Genomic DNA, 23755 nt, shown 5'->3' with positions numbered 1-23755 from the left:
CTATAAAATTCTTATATTAAGGCTTTAATGTTCTCCCTCTCTTTCTGTGCCTATTGTCAGTAAAGGTCATGCATCTATACACCAATGTATTGTTCTGTATCCTTCTGTTCTTGATGATACTGTATTTTATGAGTAAGAAGGAGCTCACTTCTCTGTCAGGATGACCCTTGCCAATGTCGTTGCTTAAAGGAGTTTCTTGCTCAGCCATGCCCTAGAGGAAAATGGAAAAAAAAAGAAAAAAAAACACTGTTTCTCTTTAATGTCCTTTTCCAGCAGCTCAGCTACTGAGCAATTTCCGTTTATTGTTTCAGTTAGTGACTTCCTGAGTTCAAGTCCATTTTCTTTGGGATTGGCATGGGCTTTCTCCTTCCACCAGTGCTATCAGCTCTTTGTCTAGGAAGGCAGACATTAAAATTTCACCTGTTCAGTAGTTAATTCAATGCCTAATTATTTAAAATGATGTATAACACAGGTATTTCCCCAGAGTAAGTCAGGGCAAAACTACAGTATGCAAGTCTACCAGGGCAGATGGGAAGACAGAATACATTTTATCTTTGTCTTCAGTAAAAATGTCTAGTGCTTTAAGTATAGTAGTGACATAATTACATTGTTACTCATCTGAGTTATAAGAGATAGAATCATAGAATCTAGAATAGTTAGGGTTGGATAGGACCTTAACATCATCAAGTTCCAGCCCCACTACCGTGGGCAGGGACACCTCACGCTAAACCATGTCAGCCAAGGTCAACCTGCCCTTGAACACTGCCAGGGATGAAGCATTCACAACTTCCCTGGGCAACCCATTCCAAAGCCTCACCACCCTTACAGTGAAGAACTTCTTCCTTATATCCAATCTAAACTTCTTCCCCTGTTTAAGTTTTAACCCATTACCCTTTGTCCTATCACTACAGTCCCTGATGAAGAATCCCTCCCCAGCATCCTTATAGGCCCCTTTCAGATCCTGGATAGCTGCTATGAGGTCTCCATGCTGCCTTCTCTTCTCCAGGCTGAACAGCCCCAACTTTCTCAGCCTATCTTCATAGGAGAGGTGCTCCAGTCCCCTGATCACCCTCATGGCCCTCCTCTGGACTTAATTTCTGACAGTTCCATGTCTTTTTTATTTTGAGGACACCAGAACATCAGATGACTTATATTCAGCATTATGCCAAGGCCCTGGACTTAACTGTCATCTGCTTTATACTGCCAATCAATCAATGACAATCGGTCTAAAATTCGCTCTCAGTAAACTTTGATCAACCAACCACAATTAGACTTCTTACTGCTATATTGAGCATAAGAAAATTACCAAATGAATATGGGCAACAAGCACCAAAGGTGCATTTAAAGATATCTGCAATAGGGGAAGTGTTTGCTCTCTGCTGTTTGCTTTGTCCAGTCCTCCCACTTACAACACAAATCAGGACCTATTGAAATGACCTACAGGTCCCTCTTAGATCCCTGACTGCATGCAAATGTTACCTTCAAAAGGAAAATAGATGCAACAGGACCTGAACCTGATCAGGGTGTATACCGAGGGCAGGCTTTCCAGCTTTCCAGTTGTCCTACTAGTGACTAACAGATTGGTAAAAGAAACAAGGAAATTCTGAATGATTGTCCTAGGTTCAGCAGTATCAGTCATTTTTCCGCTTTTTGGTGGCTGGTGCAGTGCTGTGTTTTTGACTTTCAGCCTGGGAACAGTGCTGATAACACCAATGTTTTTAGTTGTTGCTCAGTAATGTTTACTCTGATGAAGGACTCTCTGAGTCTCATGCTCTGCCAGGGAGAAGGGGAAGCCAGGAGGAAGTAGAAACAGGACACCTGACCCAAACTAGCCAAAGAGGTATTCCATACCACAGCACGTCATGCCCAGTATATAAACTGGAGGCAGTTACCCAGAAGGACTAGATCACTGCTCGGGTCGGGGTGGGCATTGGTCGGACGGTGGTGAGCAGTTGTATTCTCTTCCCTTGTTATTTCCCTTATCATAATTATTATTGGTGGTAGCAATAGTGATTTGTGTTATACCTTAGTTACTGGACTGTTCTTATCTCAACCTGTGGCAGTTGCATTCTTTCAATTCTCCTCCCCATCCCTCTGGGAACAGGGGGAAGAAGGGGGAAGTGAGCGAGTGGCTGCGTGGTTCTGGGTTGCCGGCTGGACTTAAACCATGACAATGATGTAAAGCACAAAGGAATTTAACAGTCTAAGCCAGTGTCTTCTGACACACTGTATCAGTTACCTGGAAGAAATGAGCTTTGCCTCTGGGCTTCATTCAGCTATTAAAACAAAGCCATTTAATTTCTCAGTAAAACGTAATACTAACATTGATTTCAAATGACAGGGAAAGGCTCCAGTAACATTTTTTTCTTTGCTTACTTTGCATTTCAATACTTCTGGCACTTCTAGCAATCTTGAAGAACTGCAATTTATAGGACAGGATAAATTATCTAATAACATTTGAAGCCTTTCTTTGTATCTAAATTTACAGGTGATTTAATTTTTAAAGCATTTACCTGGAAAAGGATGAAATACATTTTACACTGAGTGAAAAATACATCTGCTTAGTATGACTGCCTACATTTCTACTCCGTGTCCTGGAATAACATATGCAGATTTAGGAAAAATATGAAAAAGATTTACTAGCCAGTGCTTGAAAGCTGTATTATCCAAGATGTCACAGCTCATTTCCATTTAGGTTACATGGACAGAAGCTATGTATTGAGTCAAGAGATGACCACAGCTCATGTTAGGGTAATAACTTCATGCAAGGCGGTAACCTCAGACATACGTACTTCCACCCAATGAACTGAGACCAGAAATGCAACACATGCTATGAAAGCAGTCTAACCCACAGTATAGACTTAGCCTCTGCAGTTTTACCAAACCTTTGCCATCCCTACCCTATCAACATCTCCACATAACTTTTCCCCGTTTCTAGCTGCAGCATGTGTAAAATGGGGTACACAACATACAGGTCATGCACTGATGTATTTCTTTGCATTTGTTGTGTACATAACACATTTGTCAGTGATGAACAAATAATAATATAGAATTATTTACTGTAAGCATTTGTTATGCATAACAATATTATTTTTAAAGGCCTAGAAAGAAGTACAGGAAAGGAAAAACTCACTGATTCCCTTGTTAACTAGATTAGCAAGATTTTCCCACACCTTCTGCACATATTGTGTGTTAGCGCCTTTTCCAAAACGGCAGTCTCACTCTCATTTTTTTGGCCGGGTTTTGTTCCTGAGGGTAGTTGGGGGTCAATTTTTGAACTTGTTTGAACAATTCAGTTGGTTTTGAACTCAAAGGGGAATTTGCCATTTTTTTTAGTATTTATTTTTTCATCCCATTTAATGGACATTTTTCTCTTTCCCATTATACTGATTTTGCTGAAATTCCCTTGCTGTTCTCTTCCATCAGGGGTAGGATATGAGTGGTCTCATATGAGTGAAATAACTCTTAGGTGACAAGACTTCCAGAAAGATCAGGAGGTGAACAGCAGTAGTAGTGGAAAAGCAAAAGTAAAGAGTATTCCTATTACATATATGTATGTTCAAAGACATTATAGTTGCAAGACTATGTTTCTTTTGGAATCGTGGAGATACAGTAGGATGGCTCCCATGACTGGAGTGTGGTAAAGGTGTGATACAGACCCTTTAAGGACAGGAAAGTGGCTAGAGTGCATGGAATTCTGCCTTTCAATGGATGAGAAGCCAATAGAGAGTTTGTGGGTTAGAATTAAGGAAAGGGCAGGCAAAGGCAACATTATAGTGTATTTATGCTGTAGGCCACCTGACCAAGAATAACAAGCAGATCAGACCCTGTACAAAGAGATCGGAAGAGCTACCGGTTTGAGGTCCTGGTTCTGGATCTCATGGATGTCTTCAACTACTGCAATAACTACTAGAGGGACAACACAACAAGACATGAGCAGTCTGGGAGGTGTCTGGAGTGTATTGATGAAAATTTCCTGTCCAAAGGACAAAGAAGTCAACAAGGACACATACAGTGCTAGACCTCATACACAACAACATTAAGTATGTAAAACCAAAGGCAGCCTTTGCTGCAGTGACAATGAAATGGTGCATCTCAGGAACCTGAGGGCAGGAAGTAGGGTGACAAACAAGCTCATAAGTTTGTATTTCTTTGACCTTTTCAAATATCTGTTTGGAAGAGCTTTTTGAAGTAAGGCTTTTGAGGGAAGGGAGTCCAAAGAAAGTTGTTTAGTATTTGAGGATCACCTCCTCCAAACTCTAGTGCAGTCCATCCCAGTGATCAGAAACACAAGCAAAACTGATAGGAGGCTTGTGTAGATGAGCAAAGTACTATCCAAACTCAGTGGCCAGCCATCTGGAATGATGTTAGGAAAGCTTACCCAAATGGAATTGAATTTGGTCAGCAACATCAAAGACAACAAGAAGGGCTTTTATAAATACCAAAGTGACAAAAAGAAGGTTAGGGAAAATGTGGACCCATTGTTCAGTGAGATGGGGGACCTGGTTGCAGAAAATGTGGGGAAAGCAGCGATAATGAATGCCTTCTTTGCCTCAGTCTTCACTAGCGAGACGAGCCTGCAGGAATCCCATGTGCCAGAGACCAGAGACAAAAGAAAGAGCAAGGAAGACATATTCCTGGTGGAAGAGGATTAGATCAGGAAGTATTTAAGCAAACTGAATATGTATAGCCTTATGGACCCTGGTGGCATGCAACCATGAGTGCTGATGAAGTTGGAAGATGTTACCTTGATAATCCTTGATCATGGTGAACCCTATCTTCAAGAAGGGCAAGGAGGATGACCCAAGGAACTACAGGCCGCTCAGCCCCACCTCTACCCCTGGAAGCTGATGAAGCACCTAATCCTGGAAACCGTTTCCAGGCACATGGAGGACAAGGAAATCATTAGTAGTCAGCATAGCTTCAGCAAAGGGAAGTCATGTTTGACCAACTTGATAAACTGCTACCATGAAACTAGTGGTATATCCAAGGGGTCAGTTGTGCTTCCAGTCCTGTTTAACATCTTCATTAATGATCTGTGTGATGGGGAAGAGGGTAGTCTCAGCAAGTTTGCAGATGACGCGAAACTAGGAAAGTGAATAATTTACCAATTGGTCATGCTGCCACCCAGAGGGACCTTAACAGGCTGAACAACTGCTTTTCATCTGAATTCTGACAGTGATAATAAAGGGATGTTCAAGCTGCTTGTTGGAAAAGATATTGAACTAGACAGATGGGAATTTAAAATTTACCATATTGGAAGAGCTATGGTGTCTCTAAGATGCTTCTGCATGGATTTAAGCTATCAAGCAATGACTGGTAAGAGACATGAGGGTTTTATTTTTTTTTCTTTTGTCAACACACTTTTCTCTGAACTTCTTAAGAGCACCACAACTATTCTTGTATTAGCATGATAAATCATTTACATGTATTTAAGTTAATATATTATAGAGGTAACTCCTTACCCAATCAGTTTACTCTGTATAATTATCACTGTTTACAAGCCTCATCAGAGAAAATATATTGAAGAATGATGTGTGATGGTTATGTCCTGTCCATCATAAAGCCAATCTGAAAGCTGGATGAAAAAAAAGTTGATTAATGTAGATCTAATGATAATAGTAGTAACTATCTACTTTGAGTAGTTGCTGCAAGCAAATAATTTGTTGAAGATTTGGTGCCGAGTTTACACTGCATGCCATAAAAGTGCTAACAATTGTTAATTTGGTTGGTTGTACTTTTAGATGAACAGAGAGAGAAATAGAGCCAATGTTGAAAAAAAAAAAGGCATTTAAGAAAGTTTGTAAAGAAGCTACTCAGCAACAGAGTTGGGGCTAACCGAAAGAGGCAGATGGAAAAAATATAATAGCAGAAAATCTTGATAAACTAATTGATGGGAGGTCAAAGCTGAAGCTCCAGTAAAAGTATTTCTTCAATCTTTCCATTTGTTCATGTTGATCATCTCTGTATGCAACCTTTTGGCTCAGCTTTTTTGCCCCATAATGTTGAGAGTGAAGCATCAGCCTTTTGTGAAAGTTACGAGAAGATCCTTCTGTTCTTCTTTCTGTCTCTTGGTAAAAAATAATGAGTAGCTGAAGTAGATGTCATTACTGGGTGATTTACTGCTTAACATTGCTAATCCCCTTCTATCTACCTCACAGAAGATGTTTAAGACACAACTTACACAACGTTCTTCAGGTATCTCTCTCCCATTCACCATAGACACAGGCTTAGACTGTGTGCTGGTAGATGGGAAATCAGTGATATGCATTTTTCCTATACCAATCTTCATATGGCTAAAGCGCTATTGCTGTTTCATAAGCCTTCTCCCCTTTCCAACAAACTGATGAAACATAAAGGTCATTTTCAGGCTATTTCAACTGTGATAATTTAACATCAAGCTAGTAGAACTTATTTTGTTGCCTTGCAATAAATATTGGGAGTTGAATACTGATAGCCTGCAATGGAGCCATGATTTAGTTTGTCTTTATATTTTCTGCATAATTTTTGTGTCTCTCTACCAAGTCTTACTGCAGGAATATTGAATGCTAAAGAGATGCTTTCCCACAGCCCTGACCCAGTTAACCATGTCAAAAATAATTTGTTGAAGTTCTAGATTCTTCATCTGAGTGTTGGTCAATATTGGAGATCTGAAGGACCTGAAATCGTTCATTATCTGGTAACTGCATTTCATACATTACAGAATTTTCTTTCAGGATTTCTTCTTAATCTGAGTTTCTTTGGGAATGATAATGTGACAGAAGTTCACTGCTTATTGAGATGGTAGCCAAGGAGGTCACAGCAGCTTATGATTCTCACCCTCTGTCCTTAGTTTTACTCTGTGATATTTTTGTGTTCCAAATACATTGTCTTTTTAATAATTTCCTGCTTTCAGAACTCTAACAGTAAAATATGGAAAATATGATGTCACTGAGGTGTTAGCTTATGCACTTAGTTTTCTACTTCATACTCCTCCCAGGTCTAAATCTAAAGACTGTCAGATGAGATACATCTTCCAGGTTTTCTAATATAGTTGTAAGACTTGCAAAAATATGCTTAAGAGCCTATAAGGACTAACAATGACAACACTTGCTTTCCACTGTTCCTAATAACTCGATTTTAAACAGTAACTAATATAAACTGCTTTCTCACCGTAAAAGTCTATATTTCTAAATTTCCTCTGTCTGTTTTAAGATATATAAGTACATACAAACACAGATTCTCTCTGCTGAGCAAATACTCCACATGACATGATCCTTAAATTTTCAGGCTTTTTTTCCTTTTTATTCATGTTGGAGTTTGGAATTTATTCGTGTTTGTGAATCTTCCACATCTCAGTCAGACTTCATTAACTGTGTCAAAAGATGCTGTGACAAATCCGTAAATCACAACCTGGATGCATGTCTATATTCGTTGCCAAATTCTTATGCTGTAAAAATCTCATTGTCAAATACCACTGCATTTTTTGTGTAATCTTGATGTGAAGGAGATGCTATAAGCCAACTGCTGTTTACCTTTGAACCCAGTAAAAAAACTTATCTTGTTAAATATAACATGATTTATACAGTCTTACATTTTGCATGACAATTTACGTTCACTAATTGCACTTCTTATTTTGTTAAATGACTTAGTAAGTGTCAGTTTACTGATTATGATACAGAGGTTTAGCTTATGTACAGAGGGTTGTACAGGTGGGTTGTACAGGGGGGTTAAAAGAATTCCGCTTGCTTAACAAAAGCATTGCTTGCTTATACTCATTCAGCAAATACCTACCATGCTTACCATGCAGTACCAGAACATAAGCTACTGACAAGAGGGAGAAACAGTTACACAGTTCCAGTTAAAACCAGCTTTACGGTTTGGGCAATGACCAGACCCCTAGAGAGCATGCGTGATGATAAGAGCTGAAAATTTTAAGCTGAGGAAGACTCACTTACCTCATCTTGAGACCCTTGCCCAATGACCACGAAGAGAAACTGCGCATGTGCGAAGGACCTTTTAGCTCATTATAATACAAAGCAGGGATAAGTCATGAATATATATAGGCGTGTTGAGCAACTCAATGCATATGTATAACTTTAGAAGATAAATGCAGAGGGAAATGACACTGAGATGTGCATGCTTTGGAGGAGCAATCCCCATGCATGAATAAAGCATACCTACCTTACAATTTTAACGAGTTGTGGCATCTATCTGCATATCAATTACAAGTGTACCAAAAAATAGTTATTACTATAAAAAATCAAATTGACACAAAGGACTTACATAAATCATTTATTTACTTATATTTTAATTTAATAATCCTTTAACCAGTCACCGAAAATACACCCTACAGCCTACCACACACACTTACATCTTGTTTGACAGTGAAAGGCATATTTATGAAAAATAATGCAAAAATGACACTATAGCACTCATAAGAATTTTTTTTTCTTCTCAAAATTCTTTCATTGTCCATGTTACTATAGTATTTATTTGTCTTTGAATCAAGGTAGATAATATATTGATTTCTACATGTAGATACTACTAAATAACTGCTGTACTACAGAAAACAAGATCAGTAAAGTGTGTTTAAAGATACTCTATATTTAAAGAGGTGTGGTTTTGGCAGTGATGTGATGATGTCCTGTTTCCATAATTTGAGTCTGGCTTCTGGGAAAGCTGTGTTTGACTGTTGCATATACTTGCTATAGTTTTCACTTACCTTAATTGGTAGTAATTGTGTCATTCCTACACTACATAGGCAATTGATGACCCTAATCTAATCCAGTATTTCTTTACTAGAAATTAAGACCTTGCCTACAGCAAAACAGAGGATTTTGTTCTGCAAGCATCATTTTGAGGTGCCATAAGTACTCTGGGTCCATCTTTCTATTCTTTGGCTATACCTAAGCCAAGTAGGCTGACATTTATACCTCACTGACCACCAGTGTTTTAATGTGGATATGCGCTAAGAAGAGCAATTTTTTTCTCCACTTTAGAACAGATAGAGTCATTTATATATATATATGTATATATAAAGAGAGAGAGAGAAATTAACTAACAAAGTAGCTTGTGTTGTGCTTAGTTTTTTTCTGCCAGATGAAGATTTAGAGAACTATTTTTTTAAAGGATTCTATTAGATGATTATTTGCAAAGGTTGGTTGTAGAATTCATGTCAAGTATTGAGAAACTGGAAAAACACTTGGCATACAGCAAATTAGACATCTTTTTGAAGTGCTTATAGTGTGCATTTAATTGCCAATACAGTTCTTTAGCAATTCTAATCTATCTGCTAAATAGCAATATTCAGGATTTTTGAGTTTTAAGCACAGCATTTTCTGAACAGCTGGAAATGTTTTCTAGCTTATGGTGTATTTATATGTTTTTAAGCTGATTGCTGTGCAAAGTCAAATTCGTCTTAAACCTTTAGAATGAAATAAGACACAAAATACAAGATCAGGATTTTTAACCTACAGTCAGCTGAAAATTATAGTTTAATAGAAAGAGAAGTTGTTATCAGTTTTTCTGGTTTATGGTACCTGCATATTTTTAATGTGTTTGTTTGCTGAAGATGGGAACTGCTAAGGGGTGCTTTCCATGTAGCTGAAAGTGTCACTTGTGATTACATTCTCTTCTGTTGTGCTGCATTCCCAAACTGTCAGTCCTCAGTGAGGATGGGCTCCATACCTTTATGGATAATGCAACATGGCAGAGAATCATAGTTCCCAGTCCCTACATAATATTTCAAAGGAGGACACCAGAATGTCAGTTTTTGAGAACAGAAATCCAGACAATTTTCTTTTCCTTCGTAGCCAATTATATCGCCACTGCTCTACTTTGCTTCTCTTCATTTCCTATTCATTGCACATCTGTGGTTCTGTGTCCAGGTAGTCAAGGAACAAATTTGCCAGGCTTGCTGGTCTTTTAAACTCATAAATACATTTCATTATTTCACTTGCAGTAGGGAGAATGGTGTTCATTGTATGTGCATTAATAGGAGATCCAGGGAGATCTGTTTGGCATTAGAAAACATCAGTCAGATCACTACATACATTCTGAGCAGCATTAAATGTCATCTAGCTAGCAAACAGAAGTTTTTGTACCATTGTTTCTTTCTTGCTGTTTTTCATTTAGTCATAAAGGATCACAGACATCAGTGAATCATTCTTTATGTATGAAGAATCTTTTCAGAATGTAACCTTCAATGTAAGATGTCAGCTTGTCTTCTGCAGTGCTTACTTATGGTTCTCTTACCTCTCCCAGGAATACCAAGTAAGGTTTGTAGTGCATGGGGTCACAGGAACCTCTTAGAATTTTTGGTCCCTTTCCAGGACCCGAACCTGTCAAAAGCAAATTGTGCCTAACAACTCATTAACAGATGTACACACTGAAAAGGTGAGACACATCCTTACTGGAAGGCACAACTAAGTTTCATACATCTTATCAAACTCAGTAATCCTTCTGCATTTCCACTAATGATCTTTTTGTTGTCTCAAAGTGGTTCCATTGTGTGTCAAAGAGAAATCCTTTTCCACAGCATTTCATGAGAAACATGGTCCTAACATGCCATCACAGATATTGGTAGTCAAGGATACTCCATTTAAATTTTTTCATCGATTATATATATATATATATATATAAATTAAAAAAAAAAAAAAAGGAGAAAAATAGGAAAACATGAATAAAAGAAAAAATATGTTTATTATGAAATGCTGTGAGCAATGAAAATAATTGAGCTAACGCTGGAAAGTTTTAAGCTTTGTGTTGACATCAAGTAGTTTTGTAAACAAGGTAGACGAGATTATTAAAAAAGTCAACAGAAGACATGAAGAAAGTTAAAAAAAAAAAATCCTATCTCTACAATTTCAGTTTTCTTTGCTTTTTAGAGGCCGATCAGATGTTATAAATTGGTGATAAACAATTAGCATGCAACATCTCGTCTGAGAAATCTGTGTGTGAACTGACTTTTGAGAGAACCACATAAGGCTCTACTTCCATTGCCAGACTTGGTATTACTAGTATTGTATCTGAAGTTAAATGGAGAGAAATAACGTTTCCACCTTCTGTGAAAGATTCTGCTACCTTTATTCTTATGTCTTTGAAGCTATTTGTTATAAGGCTCCCAAGGTTAAAGCTAATTCAGTCTGTACAGCCTTCATTGTAAAAATGTACCAATGTTTCAAAATGAAAGGATTTTTAACCCCACACAGACATATGGTTGTGTACACCTATATCTATTTATGCATATAAATATCAAATATGCTGTGAAAAGTTTTAACAAATACATGTCTATAATGCAGATACCAGTTTTATCATGTATTCAACATGTGTATTTCAGAAACATATTTGTCAAATACTTTTGGTGTTGAAATGATTTTCTGAATGGACATAGTCAATGATTAATAATACTCTACAGAACAGTGATAAATTTATTTTTGTATTTTATTATGTATTTTATTGTACAATACAGATACTGTCAAAAATACAGATTTAATTATTAGATTTTTGTCTGATCGTAAGATCTGCAAATGTACTAACTCCAAAGGGGGGGGGGGGGGGGGAAACTGTGTAAGGCTTTGTTTGACCCCCTTCTGCTTTGGTATGATAGTGATTGATTTATGGCTTGGCTTCACAAGAGAAGATTTGGGAAACCACAAATAAATACTCCAGTAAAGACTAGGCTTCTGTGGGCTGCAGAATCTGCCTTAACTCTATTAGTGTATAACTCAGACAGATGAGTAATAAAACTTACATTCTCATAAAAAGTACGTTCCATGAATTATTTGCAAAGATGTTTTAAAATATACAAAAAAATATGGAGGTATGCAAGAATACCTTTATAATAAAATTTCTGTTTTCTTTATAATGAGGTAAATGCATGTTGCTTTTTCCTTTTTTTCCTCCAAAATCTTATCAGGGAGATTTGATTAATGTTTGGTAATATGAAAGAAAAATAAATATCCTCATAAGCCGGTTACTATCTTTTGAATTTTTAAATAGTTATTCTTTCAAGTTACAGGGCTGAACATCTATTTGCCTGGTATCTGCCATGATTTTTCCTCATTTGCATGGTCTGTGTGGAATGAGTGGTGTCAAAAACTATCAGCTACAGTTTAATCTTTTAGTGTGATGTTTTATGCCAGCATTTTAGGCTAGGTATTTTATTCATCTTGTGATTTGTGCACGGCTATATTGCATAACTTTGTCCATGAAAGCAGAGAGGCTTTCTTTTGCTCCCAGCATGAAGAAAACATTGGTCAAGTTCTTGATTAGTATTACTAGAGAACTAATTCAACTTGATCCTGCCTTGTCTATATTACAGCTGTCAGAGTTCCCATATAAGTAGCTGATGACTGGACTACACAACTTCACCTCTCATTGACTTCTATTTGGATAGGAAGAAAACTTTTTAGAAGATAAATATGGTACAGTGTGACAAGAGCCTATGTTATTTCCTTAGAGGTAACCACTTAGAAACTGTATGTCATTTTAATATATACAACCTGATTTTAAACATGGTGGATGGATTCCAGATAAGAGCAACTTAAGTGTTTGTTGTCTGGGTTTTGTTGTTTGTTTGGTTGTTTTTTCTTCATGGATTAATCTTTATGTTAAAAATGTTTTTCTAGGCAAGAAACATCGTTAGAAAATCACAAACTGCAGAACGATTACTTGGATTTTTGTTAGTGTTCAATATCTTTTATAGCAAAATTTCCTTTATAGACGTTTTTTCTTAGGAAGATGAGAGAAACCTTTATTCAGATGATTCTATGATTCTATGATGTTCTATTGGTATTCAGACACTCTTACACCTTGAGTCTGTATTTTGCATTCATAGAGCTTGTTATTCCTTAGGGTTAAAAATACTGCACTTATTTGAGCTTGGATGGTGTTAGGAAACAAGTATTTTTTAAAAACACATGAAATCCTACATATTTAAAGGAAAAAAAAAGCCCTATATAACCCGGACATTGGAATCTATTCCAAGGAAGACATATTTTAAACTGTGGAAGGTTCTTCTGATAAAACCCAAAAGACCTATAAGCACAGAAAGTGAGTGGCTAGAAAACCACAGTAAGAATGCAAATAACACTAACCATGTTTTTTCGGTCATAGCCTTCTGTTCACCTGTCACTGTCTTAACATTGAAAACATTTGCTTGTGAAACAGTGATCTGATTAGTTTTGTCAAATAAAATGAGTAATTTGCTAATATTCCTATGAAAATTTGTTCTTATGAAATGCATGAGGTAGAAAATAATATGAGAACATATTGTCAGTGCATTTCAATATGTGTCTTTAAGATGGCTTTCTTTATACCTTAAGAAATTAATAAAGTGTCCTGGGTTCAGCTGTAGCAGTCATTTTTCTCCTTCTTATTAGCTGCTGCAGTGCTGTGTTTTCAACTTTATTCTAGGAACAGTGCTGATAAACCGATATTTTTAGTTGTTGCTAAGTAATGTTTACTCCGATCAAAGACTTTTTCAGTCTCGTGCTCGGCCAGTGAGGAGGGGCATGGGAAGCTGGGATGAAACAGAGATGGAACACCCTACCCAATCTAACCAAAGGGATATTCCATACCACAGCATGTCATGCCCAGTATATAAACAACGGGAAGCTGCCCGGAAGGCCCAGATCACTGCTTGGGTCAGGCTGGGTATCGGTCAGCAGGTGGTGAAAAATTGTATTGTGCAGCACTTGTGTTTATTGTTTTCTTTTCCTTTTCCCCTTTCCCATGCCTTAAACTACAACATAAAGAAAAATAAATAATTTTCTTTTTAAAGTTGCATAAGTGAAATTGGTTCCTGCAGCTCAACTGTTTAAATGCACAGAAACATTATTATTGTGGAGTTGGCCGACTCTTCTGACTCCTTGCTTTTCTATTTCTGCTTCTGTGACCATAGTCTTTGATCAGGAACCATATTATTCCAGTCCTGCCAAAAGCTTTCTTTTCCTGACAGGGATGGGAGAAGACATAATGGATCAGAAACATGCCTATGTTTTGCTCCATTTCACATGTAAACATAAATGAAGTGCATACGCTGATTTCTAATTATACTGTGGGAACAGCAGAGTAATAATCTGCCCAAAGGTAAGCTTCACTCAAGACCACAAATACCTATTTCAATTCATTAAATTTGGCAGAGAAACGCATGTAGGGAAACTGAAATGTTTACCTATATCTTGAAAGCTAGTAGTGCTATTTGAGTACTTATCACTTAAATCAGAGTAAATTTTCAAGGGGTCTTCTCTTCCTCCTCCCATTAAGGTCAAAGGTATAGTTTTCATGGAACAGTGGGAAGAGGGACCACCATTAGAGGAAGATCTCCACAGAGAAACTCTTTGTGACTTCCTAAGTCTGTTGGTTTTTGTGGGGTTTTGTTTGTTTGCTTGTTTTGGGTTGGGTTGTTTTTTTTTCGTGTAATCAGCTCTTGCTTTAGCGTAGCATCAGAATTTCATCAGCTCTTGCAATATATGTCTGCTACTAATTGTTGCCTGGGGATTACCATGATTTAGCACACCCTGGCTCTCTTTTTCCACTTTAATGTGTTTTCTCCAAAAAGGGCTTTTCTAGGCTGTGAGTCTACCGCCAATTGCAGGCTGTGATTGATAGGAGAGGTTTTTTTCCTTCCACTAGAAAAAGCAGTTTCTCTGGTTTATTTGAGAAAGCAGTTGCCCATCTCAAAGAATAAAGGTTGGTCATATAAAGAAGACAACAGTTGCTTCTGAGACTGAGATAGTATAGATGTAAAAAAATATATAAAGCATGTGCCAGTAAAGAGCCACCTGAAAAATAATCTTGCATCAATTAGCATCTAAATATACCAGATTAATGGGGAACTATAATTCAGAGAAGCTTTGTACTACTTTGTAAATGTGGCTTACACATTGTATGGAAAGTCTGTGTTTTCTTGAAAGAAAACCAGCCCAAATAAAAAATATTGTCAGAACTTTTTGAGTATTCTGCTGCAGCTTTGGTGTTCCATCTCATTTTGGGTGCAATATTTCTCTATCTATCTTACATGTTATCTAGGTTATTTATGTTATATTTTTCAGCAGTTAGGAGGCCAAATTGAAAGAGTAAACCTACCATTTTAAGAAACAGGAGGAAAGCAATCATAGGTGTGAATGATGACTACAATAATAATAAAAAAGAAAGATTAATTCAATGAAATCCTTCCTTTACAGCCTTCAAAGTAGTGAGTCTGCTTTAATGGCATGGAATAAGAGGACAATTTTGATGGAAAAATTTTGATCTGGTTCCCACATACTTTTTCTTATTGCTCAAGATCCTGTAAAAAAAACACTATTTGTGTCTGTTTGACCAAAGCTAGTTTTGTCACTCAGATTAAAAAGCTTAGAGAGAAAAATAGAATCTGCAGGGAAATAATGATTAATGACAAATGATGCATTACACTGCCATGAGGAAGTTTGATTTGACTGAATTATTTAATTGAAAATCTACATTTTAAGTGGAAACATGAGAATTTTCCTCCTGAGTTTTTAAGAAGTGCATAGCTGCATGGTTAAATAGAAAAGAAAACTTGAGGGGCTAAACTCTTTAAATATAAAGTAAGTACATGGAGAAACACATAGGGTAAACTGCTGACTTAATTAGTATCATGGCTAAGAATATGCTATAAAATAACAAAGCATTGTGTTACAGTTAGACTACTATTACAGTATGAAAGCAGTAATTCCTGCAGTCTTTAAATGCCAAACTTCTTTTTATTTCTGGCTTATGAAATAACATCCTTACTGACATTTTTTACATACTTGGGTTACTAAGACTCATTGTGAGAGGACTCACCTAGACAGAAAGGGAATTGGTAGCCTACTATAGCTGAAATCATGGCTGGTTTTCTTCTGAATACTTCTCGTTCTTGCCAGGAGTGGTTAGCATTTCTGCAAACACACCAAGTAATGTTCATTATTTCTGCCAAGCACAATCACTGAAACTGTGCCTTTCTTCTATTTGCTCCTCCTTGCATAATGCAGAGACTTAAAACAAGGCATACACAAACCTAAGCATTTTTTGAAAACTTGGCAAAATTTTGTGATCATAAGAACCCGGACTGTGAAAAGCAAGTGTTTGTCAACGCTAAGTTTTGTTTTATCCATGACTGGGAGTCTGAGAAGCAACATTAAGAATATCTACACAGGAACTCCATTCTAAGATATCATAAGTCTTCAAAGAACTTTTTTTCTGCTATATGAAACTTCCCAAGGTCATCTTGTCACTTGCTAACAACGACACGACAGTGTTTAAAGAAAGGCAGTATTCTCAGTACAGTAAAACTTGCTGGAAAGTCTTTGAACTTGAAAAGTGCTATATGAACAGGGAGTCCTCAGTGATATGAAGTCTTTTGAGCAGTAGGTAGAAAATTACATTTAAAAAAAAATTTGAAGGATCTACAAGATAAAAATAACAGGAAAATTGTTCAAGGACAACTATTTGGACCTAGGTTTTCCCTGAGAGAAAAGTCAATTTGCCCTGTTTCCAATATCACAAAAATTATAGGTTCAGAGCTCTGACTCAACAATGATTATTTAGGAGATAGAACCATACTCCTTTAAGATTAGGCCTTGCAGTACTCCTGCTTGATATTGTAAGAGCAGTGGGAGACCAAAGACATGCCCATACTTGTCCACCTGTATACTGAGTGTCTAAAATTAAAGCTTGATTTTCTGTGAACAGTGAGGAAGAGGAAAATCTGCCCACATAAACAGACAGTAAACACAGTGTCAAGAAATTTTTGAGCCATGTTTTCCCTGATGCATTTTCTGGAGTGACGCTCTTAAACAGCTTATCTGTCTGATCTTAAAAGTCACAGTCTGGTCCCCTTAAATCTATTTGGTTTATGTCAAAACAGAACAGATCATCTTTGCCGTTCAAGCCTACAGGGTATATGCCAATGCCTTATCCTACCAGAACTTTGTAGAATTGGCTATGTTCATGTTGTTTTGTATTTCTTTTTCTTTTCTTGTTTGGCTTGCTCTGCAGCCTCAAAGCTAGGAGGCTTTGTACTAGGAATATATCCACTCTATATTATTATGTAGATTATAGTCCATATTGTGCAACATCTTTTCTGGATTTAAAATATTATGTCCTAAGTATTTAAGAATTGCAGAGGATAAATGGTTCAGTCTAGTACAGCAAATACTATTTCACATTCTTCTGCTTTTTAGTGCAAAAAGTTTTATCTGAGAAAAAGCATGCATTCAAAATTTTTCATGCTTCACTTTTTCTTTTTTTTGCACTAATAAAATGCTGTGCTTCACAGTGATAATGGGAAATTTACATTCCTACTCAGTCTATACTTTTTTTCATATTCATTGCATTTGAAACTTGCTTTTGTGCAGAGAACTGGCACAAAATCCAAGTGCTCCTTAAATGTTTCCTGAAAGCATGAGTGCTCTTGCACGGTTATTGCCTACTAGAATCTACTCTGCCTTTAGCTCCTCATAGAAAATAATAGTGATCCTAATGCCTTTCTTGTCCCAGGGCTCATAGCAGATCAGGACTGGAGGTAGAGCAGCCCATGCAGCTGCTGTGCAGTGTAATGCTTCAGTGAAAATCAGCGCTCAGCTGCTTCAGGCGCCATGCAGATTTTGGCAGCTGTGGCAAAGGGATTAGCATTCATCTAGGGCTCTTAAGACCTACTGTAGTGAAATATTTCAGGAGCATGTTGTCTTTTGGTATGTTGGATAAAAGATAAAGGGGAAAGGCAGGTGGGAAGGCTTTTCCTGAAAAAGTAGGGGTTGGAGAGCTACAAGATGGCATGAGACAGACGGCCTAGAAGGAACAATTGGTGACACTGTATGGAACAGGGATACATCACTTTTTATTTGCCTTTCACAATACCATCTTTGAAAACAGTGAATCCACCTGCTGAAGTCGCTGGCACGACAGAAACTGTCTAAGCTCATCCGTACTGTCTGGTTCACAGTGAAAACATAAATTGTTTTTGAATACCCCAAGGCATTATTGTTTTAAATAGTTGTTTGAACATACTTTTTTTTTGCTGTTTTTGTGCAATCCTCAGTTCTCACTTCAGCCTCAGATATACTAAGATTTTGCATTGATTTTGCGGCATTAAGCAGCAAAAAGTAATATAGTTGAAAACATTTTTATACAGAATAATGACTTTAAAAGAATTTTATTCTAAATAATGAAATGTGATATATTGACAGCAACTAAATCAGGAAAGCATGCAAAACTAAGAGTCTTCCTGAAAATCAGTGAGCAGACAGCTATAATATCAGTCTTGCAGAGGCTCAATGACTTGCTTATAATGGTTCTTTTTTAAAGGTATTCAGGATTTCAGGACAATATAGCTCCTGTGATTATAAAGAGCTTAAACTCTTTATTGTAAACAGAAACAAAATTGCTGGAGACAGTAGGACTCAAAACATTAACCTATTCTGACTTTCTCCTCTCCATCCCATCACCTTTTATTCTTTCTTAGCTATTTCATTTCATGAATGGCCTATTATCTTTTCCTGAGGTTCAGCAAATACTATGGTTTTCTGTAAAAAAGTGGATAGCTCAGTGTTTTTCTGGGTACTCAGGAGAGCTTGTGCTACTAGATTGATCTTTTCTCCATTTTCCAGACAACTGGAAAGACAGTGGATCCATAATTGTTCTAAATACTTGTCTTAAAGGTACACCATGGATTATAGATGGACAATATATTTGTGTACACTGGAGATCCACAGACTGAAACACATGAAGAGCCACCTTTCTGCGAATTCATATATGAGGTCAGTACATGATCTCCCCAAATCTAATATGTAAGCCATGTTATAGTACTTGAGTAGTGAATTTATCATGTCTGTTATTCTGGATGCATATTATCTTCCAGATATTACATTAGAATAAAGATTATCTATTTACCATATGTATTTTATTGAAAGATGTTACTTCAGTGTTAGAACAGAAGGAACTCTACCTGCTCCAACGCTTCAGCTCCATCTGAAAGGCACTCTATGCATTACCATGATAAGTGCCTGACACAGGAACTAGTAACAATTGCATGTACCTGTCGTGGTTTAAACCCAGTCAGGCAACTCGTTCACTCACTGTCCCCCTTCTTTCCTTCCCCCTACCCCTGGAGGGACGGGGAGGAGAATTGAAAAGAGTGCAACTCCCACAGGTTGAGATAAGAACAGTTTAGTAACTAAGGTATAACACAAATCACTACTGCTTCCACCAATAATAACAATGATAAAGGAAATAACAAGGGAAGAGAATATGACACCTCACCACCAGCCGACCAATAACTCGCCCTCCCAGTCCGACCAAGCTCTGACCGATGCGTCCTACAACACCGCAGTCTACCAGCCCTTCCGGGTAACTCCCAGTTACATCCTGGGCATGACGTGCTGTGGTATGGAATACCTCTTTGGCTAGCTTGGGTCAGGTGTCCTGTCTCTGCTTCCTCCTGGCTTCCCCTCCTCCCTGGCAGAGCATGAGACTCACAAAGTCCTTGGACAAACCAAAACATCCTTGTTATCAGCTCTGTTCCCAAGCCAAAAGTCAAAATACTGCACTGCACCAGCTACCAAGAAGGAGAAAAATGACTGCTACTGCTGAACCCAGGACAGTACCCTTTTTTCTCCTGTATAATATAATATACATACAAAGTATACATATAATAGATAAAGGTTCTTTCAAAACCAGCTAATTTTGGTTGTTAGCAAAGTAATGGTGGGTTTAACCGTGGGTTAAATTCAGTTTCAGGCATAATTCTTTCCTCCTTTTTCCATCCTGACCTCATTATCTTCTATTATGGGAAATCTTGCTTTAAACTTGGCTACTAGGATCAAGTAGTTTTAGCCTGATATGATATTAGCTGATCAAATACTTAATTGTTATGCCTGCTTTTGTTTCCTGACCCTTCCTTGACCTCGTTTTACCTAAATGTTTTACTCCACTGGTGGCCCCAGGCAGCTACATGTCTGGAATTTCCTTTTCCCAGTCTGAGCAACACAGCTTGACTTAATATATAAACACTGTTGCACAGCAGTGCTCTTATCCAGTGGTTTATTCAGCTGCATATCTACTCTGGCACCTGTAGACTTGTTTCGTTGCTTCCAGGATTATGCTGATTTCTGCATCAATTGGAGCAGACCAAAGAAAACCACACCATCAAAACAAAGTATACTGGTCTCATGGAGGTTTCCACATTGTTTTTTTGGTTTTTTTTTAGATTAAACTTTGCAATTTACTCATAAAAAAGGTTTTATCTGCAAACATTTAATTTCTTGGGTTTAGCAATGTAATTTTTTTGTATTACTCCTTAACTACAACAATTTCACTTTTGACTGGAGCACAATGTTGTTCTTACTGAATTTATCTTAACCAGGATTATTAAACAAAAGATAAATTAGAAATTAATTTATTTCTCTTCTTTCTCCCTGCTCCTCTTTCAGTATTTTTTTCCTGCATATATCTCTTTTCTGGCAGCCAAAGAAATGTAGGACGATAAACCAGCACTCTGACCTGCCTAAGCCACTCTATCCTCTTTGTTCTCCTTGTTTTGCGGTGTCCCACTTTTGCAGAAGAATTTCTGGATCACATAAACCAAAACTGCCAAGCTGATGGTTATCTTTTTTGTCTGGCTCTTATGGGTGGCGCTCAACTTCTTTATACATCATTCATGGTCACTGGAGAGCACTGAAGTAGACCTGTCTGGCTTTTCTGGCAGATTATTAAATTCCCTCACAGCAATTAAAAAATTAGAAGTGAAGATTACTCTTGCAACTACAGCTTTATGTACAAGTGTCAGTTTGTTAATTTTTTTTCTGTCAAACACTTCTTTTTACTGTGTGAAACCATAACAGCTGCCTGAAATTTGTAAGACTGACACATTGAAGTACAACTTGATTTTAAAATATAAATTATTAGACAAATATTTCTGCTCTTGTTCAGTCTTGCCCTGCCCTGGCTTATATTTCTTTGCATTAAGGGCTGTTGACAAGAAGAAACAGGCTTTAATGGAAATTAGAACTGACTAGTGTTTTTTATTCTATTTGGTTGCCATAAGTGTACCTTCTGTTCTTTCTTTTGAAAACTTTCTGCTTACATAGCAAATTATTTAGTTTGTAAACAAAGAACTATATCATTATGATTAAATTATAATGTAATATTAGAGCTTAATGATCATATGCAAATCTCTAATACAAATAGCAATACCTTGCATTAAAAGCTACATAATTGATCTAAGAAACACTTTTTATTCTGCTTGCAAAGCCATATTAAAAAAAAAATGACTTAATCCAAACAATGACTTGTATTGAAATAGAAAAAATACGTGAGGCAGGACTGCCAAATTATTTATCTTTCATTAAGGAAGAAAATCACACATAATTATCTATGCTGTATGAGCACATTTGCTGCAAGTTGGCATGGAATTGAGCAGTAATAATCATAAAATATGCAACCCACAACTAAGCTGAATCTAACTAGCTATTATTAAGTAAATGTTAGAAAAGGCAATACTGAACAAGGAGAATATTCACTAAATAGTACTAACATTATCCATAGCCAGAAAGGACTACTCATCATTTTGAAGCATAGAAACAAAATTATATGCTTGGAACTTAATCAGTGAGTGGTTATAATGTTTGTCTTTGTAGCTTCCCTATAAACAAAGAACAATTGAGCTTCTTTTTAAATTAGGGTTTGATGTTTTGAAATTAAGCAGGGCTGCGACATTTTGTGGTTTTTATTCAGACATTTTGGAAAGAATGAAAATATGAGATCTGAATTTACATTTCAAAACGCCTTTTGCTTTTTGTTCCTAGCTAAAATCTGTTCAGTAGCTGCTACATCTGAGAAGCACAGGGTGGCATCTAGTATCAGTACTGAGTTTACTAATCTGTAATCAGTAATATAGCCACCTTATCCATTACCTATGACTGGCATAAGAGTTTCATTTTCTTCAATATTGCTATTTCATTGGCAGCTATAAATGTATATAAAGCTAGAAGTGCTTTGGACAGTTTCAGTAAAAGAGCAATTAAAGTATTTTATACAATTTCAGTAAGAGCATATGTTGTGGCATATAATAATGGGATAAAAACCTCAGTATGGACACTTTACAGATCAGAATACTCATACTATTAGATTAATATTTTAATATGTCTCTGTGTTTCAAAGGGAGATTGCATAAATTATTTAAATCTGTTGAGATATCAAGTAATAACTTGAAAAGCATTCACTATTATAATCTTAATAAAAATTATAGTAAGTCCTTCAGAGGCTCTGAACTAGAATACCAGAAATTTAGAACCAGTTAGTTAAATGATTCATTTAGATCAAAACCAAAGAAACTTTAAGATCTTAAAAGTCTGAGAAAGCTATAGAATGTGTTAGTGGAATAAAATTCGTTGTACAGTTCAATGATGCCTCTTCCTTACAATCTAAGAGGTTTTTATATAGGTATCCTAGGGTAGAATTTTCTTGTCCTAATATTCTATTTTTATTTTCTGCATTGGGCAGATCCTTACTGAGGTAATTCATTTTACCTGTAGCTTCTTTGATGATGCTGAACACCTAAGATGAGCACGAAAGAAAATTCTGTATTTTCATTTGCTTGTTCTTCTTCTTGTTCCACTGTTATTTTATTAAATGTGTTTAATTTTATATTAGAGTTGATTTGGTCTTGCATGCATAAAAATCAATTTGCATGACAAAACCTTTCTTCAAGCAAAACCTGGCAAAAATGTTTTAAATATATTGTATTAACTTTTATAATGCCACGCTAATACAGTAAATTTCAATTATAAACCAAAACCTACTTCGTATTTTTGAAAGTTCTTTGTAATATGAAAAAAACCTCTCAATGTATTCTGCATAATACTCTCCATATAATTAATCATTTCTGAAAAATAGCCTGCATCTGTGATCAAGCCCAAAAGAATAATGACTAAGCTATATCAAATGTATTTTTTTGGTGTCAGTAGTCTTTTTAGAAGTGATGTTTCTTATGTTCTAGTTACTTTTTGCATGTATATTAGCACAGAATGGAATAAATGAAAAATGAAGAAGATTTTTAAAAAATTATCGAAGTATATGAGTCATACTGCAAAATCTGGAAGCCTTCAAGAGCATGAGCCACTCCTAACCATTGTACACAGCTGCAAGTATTCGTGTCAGCACTCCTGCAGGCAGAAGGGTTTAAAAAAGATGGTTTGTAGGGATTAGACAACCCTTGGGGAAGACAAAAAAAAGTGATTTTACACTGCTTTATTATGGCTCAGATGATTATATGATTCACCATTATATTCCTTTGGCAAGTGCAGCATGTACAATGAGGTTTATGAATACCTTGTGGCACAGCAGCTGTGGTCTAAGATGACTTTTCAGAGGGCTATGTGCAGGGTTGTTGCTAGTGCCTTATTGGCAGAGTTTGTGTTTTGTATTCCCCTAAGTCTTTATGTTTTAGATCTGGATTATTCTGTGAATGAAATTTGCAGACCAAATCCACACATCACTGATTATGCTGGTGATCAGTGCATAAACATGAAATATGTGAATCCATGTAATAATTTGCAGCCTAGCTTCACAGTGATTTCTCTGAAGTGAGCTGGCGAGGGTGCAATAAATAGTGAAATCGTACTCTCCACAGCAGAAATTGTTTCTGCAGTGCTGCCAACTTTTGCTAGTATTAGGGAATACTTGAATTTGGCTAACATATAGCATATAGTGAAGAATACCACCTTTGTTTTTATCTACTTTGAAATATTACTGAATTTCTATTGATCGC

The sequence above is a fragment of the Pezoporus wallicus genome, unplaced genomic scaffold (assembly GCF_028554395.1).
Source record: "Pezoporus wallicus isolate ANWC-B61680 ecotype Strahan unplaced genomic scaffold, APGP_CSIRO_Pwel_v1 contig_12096, whole genome shotgun sequence".
Taxonomy (NCBI): Eukaryota; Metazoa; Chordata; class Aves; order Psittaciformes; family Psittacidae; genus Pezoporus; species Pezoporus wallicus.
The sequence above is the reverse complement of the archived record's forward strand: the minus strand, read 5'-3'. Positions refer to the sequence as shown.